The sequence below is a fragment of the Babylonia areolata genome, chromosome 18 (assembly GCF_041734735.1).
Source record: "Babylonia areolata isolate BAREFJ2019XMU chromosome 18, ASM4173473v1, whole genome shotgun sequence".
Lineage (NCBI taxonomy): Eukaryota > Metazoa > Mollusca > Gastropoda > Neogastropoda > Buccinidae > Babylonia > Babylonia areolata.
Window position 1 is genome coordinate 40,275,822 of NC_134893.1, and position 12,201 is coordinate 40,288,022.

Genomic DNA, 12,201 nt, shown 5'->3' on the forward strand with positions numbered 1-12,201 from the left:
ACGGACAGAGGACATGAATGCCAATATATGCAAATTTCCTATGATCTGGGCTTTTGAATTACTCCTCAAGAAGCCTATGGTTTTGTTCGCAAGCTTGGAACAGATGTTCTCCATGTCAGTGTTTCTTCTAGCTCCGGTCTTCGCTCAAATGCTGACTGTCACTTCAAGGCATTTGGTGCAGTCCACTGTTTGCAGCATGTGGCCATGCACTGAGTCCATACGCTTGCTTCCGTGTCAGCATATAGTATCTCATGCTCATTGTTACAGGCAAAGTGTAGCATTTTCCAGGGTCAGTGGAACACCATCGATGTCCAAGCTCTTCTCCCCGTCACGGTGCCACTCAGCGAGTCTGTGGAAGTCTTGCTATAGCTGAACATGGTCCTGGGGCGCTGCTACAACTTTGTATATCAGTTGCCGTATCATCTGCAAACAGGGGTGCTTTTATGCCAGCTTATCACCGAGGCAGATCATTGATGTAGGTATAAATCAGAAAGAGGCATGGACGTTCGTCAATGAGGTCATCCAGCACGGTGTTACTGATTCAAAGGCAGGTGACATCAAATGTTTTTCTTCCGCCGAATTGGATTCTGAATTTTACGAATCAATCTTCAATCTTAGCGACGTACGGTCACTTTGACCCTCACACGTCCAGCATTGCGTGGTGCGGATGAACAAAAAAGAAATCAATGAAAGAGCATAAATAAACTGAACTAATGAAAATAGAAAAGTGCACGATAATAAGCACAATATTTAACTGAGGAGGCCACTAAACTATCTAAAAACCACCATAAAGAAGAAAAATATACATGAAAAGATAATTTAAAAAGGGGAACGATGCTTGTTCATTTTCAGATCTCCAGTAAGAACAATCCGAATACCGTAGCTGTCCCCCCGCGGCGACCACGACCGGCGAGGATAAACTCGTAAGTCTGTAAAATAGCCGCCGGGGTAAACTCCTACCGGCACATGGCTCTGACCTTATTCAGTGGACCCTGCTTGAGCAAGGAGGAATGTGGCAGAATGGTTGAGATGCTCATCTGCCAATACAGAGTCTGTGAGGGTCTCAGTGGGTTCGAATCCGTCCCGCTCTTGCCCTTTCTCCCGCCAACTTTGAGAAATTTAACAGCGTCTAGTCACTCGGATGAGACTTTGAAAACTGAGAACTGAAAAAGAACCCATGGTAACAAAAGTGTTGACCTCTGGGAAATTCTTCGGAGAAATCCACTCAGCTCTGGTACATACACAAATATAGTGCATGTACTCAAGGCCTCAGCCAAGTCAGTGACAAAGCGTGTTGCCTGGGGTTATGTTCCTGATCAGGCACTATCTACCAAGTAGATATGGTGTGGCGTATATGGATTTGTCCGAACACAGTGACGCCTCCTTCAGAAACTCAGTGAAACTGAAACTGAAAACTGAGCAAGAGACCTTAAGGTTCGATGTGTTTCAAGTGAGAACTGAGTTCCATCTAACGTGTTCGGAGGAATCGCCGGGTGCATTCATACGGCAGTTCCTTGCGAACGGTTCGACGGGGCAAAGCGGGTGTTTTTGTGCGGCTCAGTGCTCTTAAAAGAGCAGTTTTGTGTTCTCTATTTTTCATCTATCTATTCTCTTCGGTTTTTTCCCTCAAGGCCTGACCAAGCGCCGCGTTGGCCCGGGTTACGCCGGTCACTGCCGGGTCAGGCGTCTGCCTAGCAGATCAGTGTGGCCGGTGAAGCGTATATGGATTTGTCCGAACGCAGTGACACCTCCGTCAATGAGAAACTGAAATGAAATGAACAAGCGTGTTTTAAGCAGATGTTTTGAAGTGTATTGCTGATCACTGAGTCCGCACGCTTTGACGCCTCTTTGCAACTCAGTGAAAATGTTCTTGGCATCAGAGATCTTTTCCCATCCCTCTTGCGGCCAATCAGTGGCAGCCTCTGTGCGTGTGTGTATGTGTGTGTCTGTGTGTATGTGTGGGTCTGTGTGTTTGAGTGCGTTTGTGCATGTGCAAGGGTGTAAGTGTACAGAAGTGTCAGGATAGTTCTGTGCACGTGCGTATGTTTGTGTGTGTGTGTGTGTGTGAGGGGGAGGTGAGGGTGCCGGGGGGAGGGGGGGTAGAGGATGAGGTATGTGAGTGTATGCATGCCTACACTGTTGGAGCAACGGGATATTGGAACGTGCGGGTGTATATATATATATATATATATATATATATATATATATATATATATATACATATCTTTGTATATATATGTGTAGTGAAAATGAACCTCAGCCAAGTGGGGTCTGTGTATACCCAAGGGAGCTAAGACCGAAGCTGATCTGAAACAACTTGATCAATAATTAATTGTTGTCCCTGATAGAACTCCACAGTCTTCATATGCCTCGAATAAGATTGCGAAACTACTCTCAAATTCACATTGTATAGACTATTCATTTATTCGTTCGTTCGTTTGTTCGTCCACTCTCTCTGTTCTGCCTTCTCATCAATCCATCAATTTAGCGAATACACCCACACTCACACACACACACTTGTGTTGGCAAGGATTTTGCACTATATGAGGGAACATATATGTCTATATGTCTGCATGTACACACACACACACACACACACACACACACACACAAGCCGCAGGCACTGAAGCTGGCACACGTACACTCATGCACACACACATAGATAGATGACACAGATATATACCCACACACGCACGCATACACGCACATCAGTAGGCAAAGGTCCACATTAGAAAGGCTGGGTGATGAAGGGTCGATTCCGGGCTGTGACAGCTGTGTATGAACCCTCAGCCTCTCCGTGTCTGCCTCTCTTTCTCTCACATTTGAGGACAACGAACTTCCTTCGTTCACAGTCCGGTGAATTGTGAAGTGTGTTTCTTCCTGACAGTCTCACTCGTCTCTTTACTTGTCCCTGTTCCTCACTTGTCACTGAATGGCTTCACAGGAGAACCCTTCACGGCTTACAATTATTTATTCAAAATAGTCATAGTTGTGTGTGTGTGTGTGTGTGAGTGTGTGTGTGTGTCTGTTTGTCTGTCTGTGTCTATGTGTCTCTAGTGTGTGTGTCTGTGTCAGTGTGTGTCACAGTGTGTGTGTGTCTGTGTCAGTGTGTGTATGTGTGTCACAGTGTATGTGTGTCACAGTATGAAGGTAAATTTGACGGTGTGCAGTCAGTGCCCTGTGTGTGTGTGTGTGTGTGTGTGTGTGTGTGTCTGTGAGATACAGAGACAGAGACTGAGAGAACTGTCAGTCTGTGTGTTTTCGTCTTTCTTTCCGTAAACACGACCAACATCAGTTTGCTATATGTCTGTCGTGGTTGGTGTGGAAGGCTGCGGGTATTTTCATGCTTCCACACAAATTTGCCATGGACAGCTGTCTTGTTGCAAAGCGCTCTTCGAGGTGCACAAAGTGCGGAATGAACACAGGCCCGGCTTCGATCTAACACATCGCCTCTGGCTCCATCTTGACTATACTATGATTTGAACTGAACTACCGCATACGGCGATTATCTTATTATCAAGCTGGCTGGAAGTACACACACGTGCATGCATACACACACACACACACACACACACACACACACACACGCACACGCACACAGAGTGTTGGCCGTGAAACATATTGTGCTGGTGCACACACACACACACACACACACACACACACACACACACACACACACACGCTGACTCCTGACACACACTGACATGCCACAACAACGCAAGTACTGATAATTATTTTTCCTCGTATTGGTCTTTATTAATACTGTCACCCTTTTGCCCAAGAGAGGCCTTCATGATAAGTAGGGTATAGTATGAAAACCCAGGCATTGTTAAACGGCAGTAACACACAGTAGGGCTATGTTGCATAAACTGAAATGAGAAAACTTGCCCCATTTTCACAGCACAAAAACACGATGTTGCGTAAATATTGAATATATACAAAAATCGGACAAAAACTGACACCAGTAAAATAATATGTTGCAAAGATATATTGAAAGACTACATAATTACATGTGAAAAGGCTGGCATTTAGGCTACATCAGCAACTGGCATATTGTATACAGATAAATTATGTGCGAAAACCTGGCATAGCTAGACATCAGTAACACCGTGGGACAATATCTTGCCTTGATATTCAGAATATATGATTCGAAAATATTAGTTAAACACAAACCAAACAGATGGGGGCAGTATCAAGATCATTGCCAAAGCATGTCGAGGCATCTGGTCGACGACTGAGGCTCGTTTTAAAACTGAGATGAAAACCGATCATCCATAGCAAAAGGTTTTTCCACTGGACATATTCCGTGCCCCCTCATCTTGCTGCCAGTTAAAGGTTTACTGTTTATGTTGTAGCCGACCGATACCCTCCCTCGCCCATCACCATTGAGTTAACAAGCAGAAGTGAACCCATATTTAAAAGCAAGGAAACAAACAAGACAAACTAAAAACATAGTGAATACATAATCAAATGATGCTGTAACTAGGAATATTTTCATAATGGTGAAATCCTGAGGAAGTAATGCATGAAAAACAGTCTGCAATCAAATCTGGGGAAGACGAATGAATTAGCGTTGAATGTAGGCAAAATATAAATGAACTTCAGTCAACTGTAACTGACGGTGAACTTGTGGAGATATAGCCTCACTTCAGATATCTTGCAACTTTGATTGATGATAAATTGCACATTTCTGTTCACAGTGGTCATATATGTAACTTGTAAGAAAGCTTAACAAAGACGGTTTCTTCTCAGAAAGCTAAAATCATTTAAGCGTACCCCAAACAAAAGACTCATTAAAAGCATACTCATACTTAACATCTCTTCATGATTTATACAATCTGATGTCAAGCGAACTGCCCTGAAGAACGATTCAGAAACACACACATCTGAAACTGAGATTTTACCTTCTGGTAAACGATACAGAATGCCTACCGCACGGTAAAATGTGTACAAAAAGTCTTTGTTCCAAGTGCCATTTCCATTTTACACTCAACGGTTTCTGTTTTTGGGTGTTTTTTTTTGGTTTTTTGTTTTTTAACTTGAATTTACTGTGGTTCTGTCATCATCATCTTCATAATGATTTGTTATGACAGTGGCTGGTGCACTGTTATTACCTATCTTTCCTGATGTATAGGTGTGTCGAGGCGTGTTGACTGGGTGTACATGTGAGTGGGCGAGTTTAAAAAAAAATATTTTAGTATTTGTAGTAGTTGTGGTAGCAGCAGCAGTAGTAGAAGTAGTGATGATAATAGTGTTAACAACAATAATGATGATAATCATTATTGTTATCATTAGTAGTAGTACAAATAGTAGTTATCGTACTATTATTATAATATTTAGTTATCCTTTTATTTCAATGTGTCAGGAAATGGTCTACGTGCATGTATGAGGAGGATGGGGGTGAAAACTGAGTCGATGCGTTTGTGTGTAGCGGCGGGTTAATTTTCGCTAATCTTGTGTTTTAGTGTCAGTGACACGTGTATTTCCTTGCCTTGCCAACATTTATTTTAATACTGGAGTGAAGTTATTTTGTTGTATATTTTAACTGCTTTTCATGTTCTTAATTTGATTGTGCTTAATATTTTGTGATGTTGCGTGTACTGAAGCCAAAGGACTAACTCCTGTCAATTTATACAGAGACAACCAAGTTAAATCTTTTATAAACTTACCACTCTGGAAGTCAGTAGTGACAGAAAGGTTTTCTGCACTTTCTTTCCCCCGCTTCTCCGTCAGATTGTTCGGTATGGATCAGTCTATACTCCCGAAAGCGGAGTATGGCTGCCTACATGGCGGGTTAAAAACCATCATACACGTAAAAGCCCACTCGCGTATATGCGAGTGAACGTGGGAGTTTGCAGCCCACGAACGCAGAAGAAGAAGAAGATCAGTCTATACAGAAGACAGATTAAGAGGTCGCGCATGATAAAACTCGTGCAAGTTTGAACTGAATACTCTGCCAGTGAACCATGTAAAAAGATAGAGGTTTTTAGCTGGGTTGGAAATAATACATGAACCCATTACCACGTGCTTTTTTGTTTAGCTGTGATGTGAACTCGAAGAAAATAACTATTGTTGCTAATGCCGCGTTATTTCTCAGCAGAGAGGCAAAATATATAGTGGTCTTTATCTATTTATTTCTCAATTTTATTAAAAAAATTTTTACTAATTTTAAAACATCATTTTTTTTATTTTTTTTTTTGCCCTACTACTGGAATAAAAAAGTACGAAATTTCCCAAAAAAGCACGAAATTTCCCAAAGCCAGTCGTCAGCTTTACCACCGGAGTTTACCCGGCACGTATTTCTGCAGCAGCCTTTCGTAGTAGTCACGCAACGCGCCGACGTCTGGCTTTTCGGTGGTCTTGGTGTAGAGGTCGAACTGGTTGAACTCTTTGACCCAGGCCAGCATGTCGCGGTCCTTGTTGCTGCACAGGTAGCTGTAGGCTCCAGAGGTGTGCCAGGGGAAGAAGGAGTGGAAGCGGATGATGTACAAGGCCTCTTCGGGCAGACTGTGGACGTTGCCCTTCAACACACGGTACATGTACTCGTCGTGCCCCCAAGACATGTACACGTTGTCCAGCCCGCAGTTCTCCTCGTAGATGCCCAGGCGGGTGTTGAGCTTGGGGTTCTTCTTGTCGGGGTTCTCGGAGAAGCTCTCCACGCCGAACACGATGCTGGAGTCGGGGCGGCATCCCACGGGGTAGGTGTCCCCCACCACGCTCCACTGGGGCTCCCCCCACAGCGCCATCACCTTGCCCAGGTCGTGAATCAGACCCGTCACCTGCAGCCACTCCTTGTCCGGGTGCTTCTGGCGGATCGCCTCCGCCGTCTGGTAGGCATGGAAGGAGTTGGGCACGTCGAGGTCAGGGTCACACTGATCCACCACCCCGTTCAGCATGTCCGCCACCTCCAGGATGGTGAAACTGCCGTGGTCAAGGCGGCCCCAGTGCGCCTGGCGGTCCTTGACGAAGTCCAGGGTCTGGTGGGTGTGCATCAGCCGGTAGGTCCGCACCACGTGCTCCGCCACACTGCCCACCGTGAAGTCACGGAAGCTGTTCACCTCCCTGACCTCGGGGCGGTAGTCAGTGGGGTCGGTGAGGGGGGTGGGGCCACTGCCTTCTGCCGCTGTTGACATGGCTGGGGAAGCCGGCAGAGTCCTTGCCTTGCAGGCCGAACGCTTCGTTAGTCCGTCGACCACTTGCTGTGGAGCTCACAAAACGGAGTCTGAAATAAAAGTCGAGAACCCAGGTATGCAAGAGGTAAAGGATTCTTCAACAGGTTGCTTTATTATTATCATTATAATTTTGTTTTATTCTTGACAGTCAAAGACAGTAACTTTGGAACGTACAATTTCCAGCTGGTACTGCATGCTTCTGTGTGTGTGTGTGTGTGTGTGTGTGTGTTTGTGTGTGTGTTTGTGTGTGTAGGCATGGTACAGATAAGCACTGATAATAATAATATTTAAAAATATTTTATTTTTATATAGAGCTATAATATATATACAAGCATAAGCCAGCTCTAAGCGCTTTACAATCCAGTACCTAAAGTGAAACAAGAAAACACGTAAAAAGTAGTCGAAACGTAAAAACAGAATCATTAATATTATAAAAAAAACACAATGCATAAAACTGACAAAGTAACATACTATCAATACTACAACTGTTACACTCCAACACTCACACTAACACCCACGCACAGACACACACATGATTAAACGGCTGAGATGACAGCAATTTTCACTTAAAATACATACATGTAAAAAGGAACATTATTGTAATCTGCATGCCACCGATTCTGTAAAAACTGCAAAATAAAATTTTGGATAGAAAAGGTAAAAGGGGTAAAAATCGGGTATTCTCCCTTTCGAACCACACCACCACCATCCATCTACCCACTCCCATTCTCTCTACCCTCCCATCACACACACTCACATTGCCATGGGCAGACAACAGCACTGTTTGAGCTATGACAAGTTGTTGTTTTTTTAAGAGATAAGTTTTAAGATTTATTTTCAAGGTAGATATATGAGTTGTTTGTCTGAGAGCAATAGGCAGAGAATTCCAAGTTGTTGGGCCGAAGACGGAAAATGACCTCTTTCAACAGGAGTTAAGGAACTATCGGGGAACAGTTAGCTGGGAGGAATCAAGAGATCCCAATGTTCTGTTTGGCAAGTACGGGTTGACAAGCTCAGAAAGATATGAGGGTGTGGTATCACAATTCAGGCACTGAAAGCAAAGGCAGGCAACTTTATATTCAATTCTGGCTTGAACAGGCAATCAATGAAGTGTCCGCAGGAGAGCAGTAGCACTCACTCTCCTCGACTTTTTAAGGACGAGTCGAGCTGCACTATTCATTTTCTGGAGCTTGTAGAGTTTATCATTGGGAAGGCCAGCAAAAAGAGAATTACAATAATCTACTGAGGCTGGATAAAATGAAGGCAACAGCAAGTTTGTTGGCGGCATCAACAGACAGGAAGGGGGTGGGGGGTGGGTACTAATCTTACGAAGCTGAAAGTAAAGAACTTTACACAAGTGGTTCACATGAGTTTCCATCGTGAAGAATGAATCAAGATAAAAACCAATATTGCGGACAGAACTAGAAAAATAAATTTCTATGCCAGAACAAATGACAGACGTTGTATTTATCTGCTTGAGCTTATTTTTATTACCAGTCAACACGAGTTCTGTTTTGTCATCATTCATTTTTAGTTTGTTTTGTTTCACCCACTTTGCTACATTTTCTATACCAATTTTAAATTTAGAAGCTAAACATGGAATTTCAGAGGGAATAGTACAATCATGCAGTTGAGAATCGTCAGCAAACAGACAGATGATAGTGAGGTACAGACTGCTGGATGATCAAACTTAGACGTTGTGTGTACATTGTAAAGAGTATAGGTCCCAGGACGGAACCTTGTGGTTCACCATATCTGAGCACAGACGGAACAGACTGGTTTCCATTTACAAGGACAGAGTGTGTGCGATCTGATAAGGATCGGTTCAGCTTATCCATTGGACCCTCAGTGAAACATTATACCAGAAGAACGAGGCAAATGTGTGTTGGACGTACAGTTTCACATGACTATATCGTGCTATATCAAATATATTCTGGAATTACCGACATCGCAGATGTGTAGCTTTGAGCAAGCCGCGGTGTTGCTCAGTCAAAGTTACGAATTGTACCATGGAGATCTCTCTCTCTCTCTCTCTCTCTCTCACACACACACACACACACACACACACACACACACACACGCAAACACATGTAAGCAGTAATTTTATCGGTCTCGGCTACACTGAGTTCTTATTAATTTTTTTTTTTTTACAAAATTAAGTTGGGGCGGGGAGAGGATCAACTGGTGACTTGCTTTATATATATTACACATCTGATAGCTGCTGTTACCGCCGTGCTACGAAGAAGGGTGCTAGAGTTGAACTATGATAACTTTCAGTTCAGATTCACCTTTTTGTATTATATCTAGTCTCACCCCTCACACTGCTCCCTTGAACAACACCATCACCACCATCACTTTACTCACCTGCCCGATGGTCGCTTTTTTCACCGCCGTGTCGATCGCCTTGGTAAGGGGGCTCAACCACTGACCTGTAAATACGATCTCAGTGGGCTCAACTCATAACCGTGGCGCGTCTGCACGCCAGAGAGCAGTTGGTGAAAGTAGGCCACGTGTTAAATAGTGATCCATGTATATATATATAGCTGTCAGACGTCACACGGCGCACGCAGATGGTTGTGGCAGCTGCGCGCGCGCGCGTACACACACACACACACACACACACACACACACCCGCACACACACACACACACACACACACACACACACACACGTGTGTCGGGGTTGGATGTATTCGTGAAACTATCAATAGTACGTTGTTTTTTTTATTGTTGTTGTTGTTTGTTTTGTTTTTGCTTCAGTCTCTTCCACCCCCCTTCCACCACCCACCACTTTCTATTTGACGGATTGCCATAAATACTGAACTATACTGACATTAAGACAGAATGGTCTTGAGCGTATCTCTTTCAACACTGATGAACTTCGCAGAAATATATCATAGTAGTTATTGGCATGATGGACCCGGCCGGGAAGAGAAGAGATAGAGGGTGGTGAGTGGGTCCAATTTTTAGGATACAGTTAACACACTGTTTTACACCCAGGGTGTGGGCTTGACGAAGAACACAGCTCGAACGCGGCAGTACACAACAACAAAGCGATTGCCTCTGCACCAGCTTGGAGTATAATTAGACCTCGTTAATGATTTTAGAGTTGTCGGGAGCTGAAGCCATTCACCACTGCTCAGTGTGTAACTGTGTGCCACTGACGAGCGATGATATCTCTGTTTAACAGCGGCATGGAAAAAAAAAAATGAGTTGGGTGAATGAACACGCAATATGTATGTATGTGTGTGTGTATGTTGTTTAGTTGTGTGTCGTACTGTAAGACTGAATAGGGAGGAAGAGGAGGGGGAAGACTCGAGATGAGGGTGGTGGTGGGGGAGGAGGGCGGGGGGGGGGGGGGGGTGAGATAGATATCGATAGGCAATATCCGGCACATTTTTTCCCCTCAAGACGGAAAGAGCAGTGTTCACAACAGGGTGTGGACGTTCACTTCGCCAATCACAGAGAGGAGTGGTGGGGAAGAAATATGTTGACTGAATGCCGGTGGAAAAAACCGATGTATGTATGTATGTATGTATGTCTGTCTCTCTCTCTCTCTCTCTCTCTATATATATATATATATATATATATATTCCAGGACCAACGCCTTGACCACATCACACTCCCATGGATAAGACCACAGCCACGAACAACTTGACCTTAAGGGCATCACGCCGATAGGTCGTTCAACTCAACTCTACCAATATATATATATATATATATACACACACACTTGGTAGAGACAGAGACAGAGAGTGAGAGAGAGAGATTATGCAATTCTACTTACATTTAAAAGGGGCACACACACGCGCACGAGCTGTAGGCAGTTCAGTTCAGACCTCACAGTCGAACTTGAACAGCATAATTGTGGGGCAAACAGTTCATCAAGTCAGTGATCCATACAGACCAATGTGAACTCGAGTTCAGCAAAACATTCCCTTCATATCTCAGGCACCCACCATCACACCCACCACCCCCACCCCATCCAACAACCACCGGTGACCTCCACCAATGACAATCCACCACCCCCACTCAACGCACTGATCCCGGCGCCATTTCTATCCTTCGTCGCGGTGGCACTGTATCTGCATCTCAGTGCCAGGTGTTACCACCTACGTACAGTCTGTCGGGTGGCAAATGGTTACCCTTACCCCGACGGGGGTGGGGTTGGGTTGGGTGGGGTGGAGTGGGGGTTTCCTAGTGATTTTCTAGTGTGTTTTTTATGTCAGAAATATCAGTAATATAATAATTTCCCTGTCTGACAAGTTTGAATTACGGAAAAATGCAGGGGGAGGGTAAATATAGGCCATTTTTCCTTCTTTGGGCCCATGAAATGACGTTTCGGGGTATATGTGCTTTAAACAGCACCATATCCACATTTTTCATCAGACACGGCTTAACTTCATGTCTGCAGAAAGGATTTAGAATAAGCTATTGACAACTACACGCTCCCAAACAACATCATCCTCAAACGGCTGATTCCAAAGTGGCTTTGCCGGGTTCTATGCAACTGTCTTCCTGTTTACAGCTTTTGTTGTTGTGGAAAGACCGTGTCTGTCCAGTTTTAACTTATTTGTTTTGCTATGGCAGTGTGTCCGAGACATTGGAGTGTTGAAGAAATGTTTTAGGAAACTGAAAGGTTTGGAAATCATTCATCCTTCACAGATTTCTTCGACAGTTTGTGTAGACGATATAGAGCATGGACTTCAGTGACAAAAAAATGAAGGACGGCGCTGGCCATCGATCATGGATCGATGTGCAGCGAACAGCTCGACATCAGTCCCGAATAATTAACGGATGTGAAGTTGAATTCTCCGGCGATGAAAGTCTATGCGGACCTTTCTTGATTCTTGAGTGATTCATGAATGACTTTGAAATTGGATTACGTGCCGTAAAAGCTATTCATGTGATGAAATACTTCAGGAGTACTGAAAGTGCTCAAATGCCAGGAACCTGATTGCTATACGAAGGGTTTCATTAGCACCGTGAGGTAACTGCTGGCACAATTAGGCACTGCGTTGTAATATATT

At 44.1% G+C, this 12,201-nt stretch overlaps 1 pseudogene across 1 annotated transcript; it reads right to left on the reverse strand.

Moving 5' to 3' along the window:
* Positions 1-3,734: 3,734 nt before the first annotated feature.
* LOC143291980 (inositol oxygenase pseudogene) lies at positions 3,735-9,674 on the reverse strand (annotated as a pseudogene). Its single transcript, XR_013056605.1, has 2 exons — positions 9,537-9,674; positions 3,735-7,222 (listed from the first exon to the last, which is right to left on the reverse strand). The product of XR_013056605.1 is annotated as an inositol oxygenase pseudogene (transcript).
* Between the last annotated feature and the right edge of the window lie 2,527 nt (positions 9,675-12,201).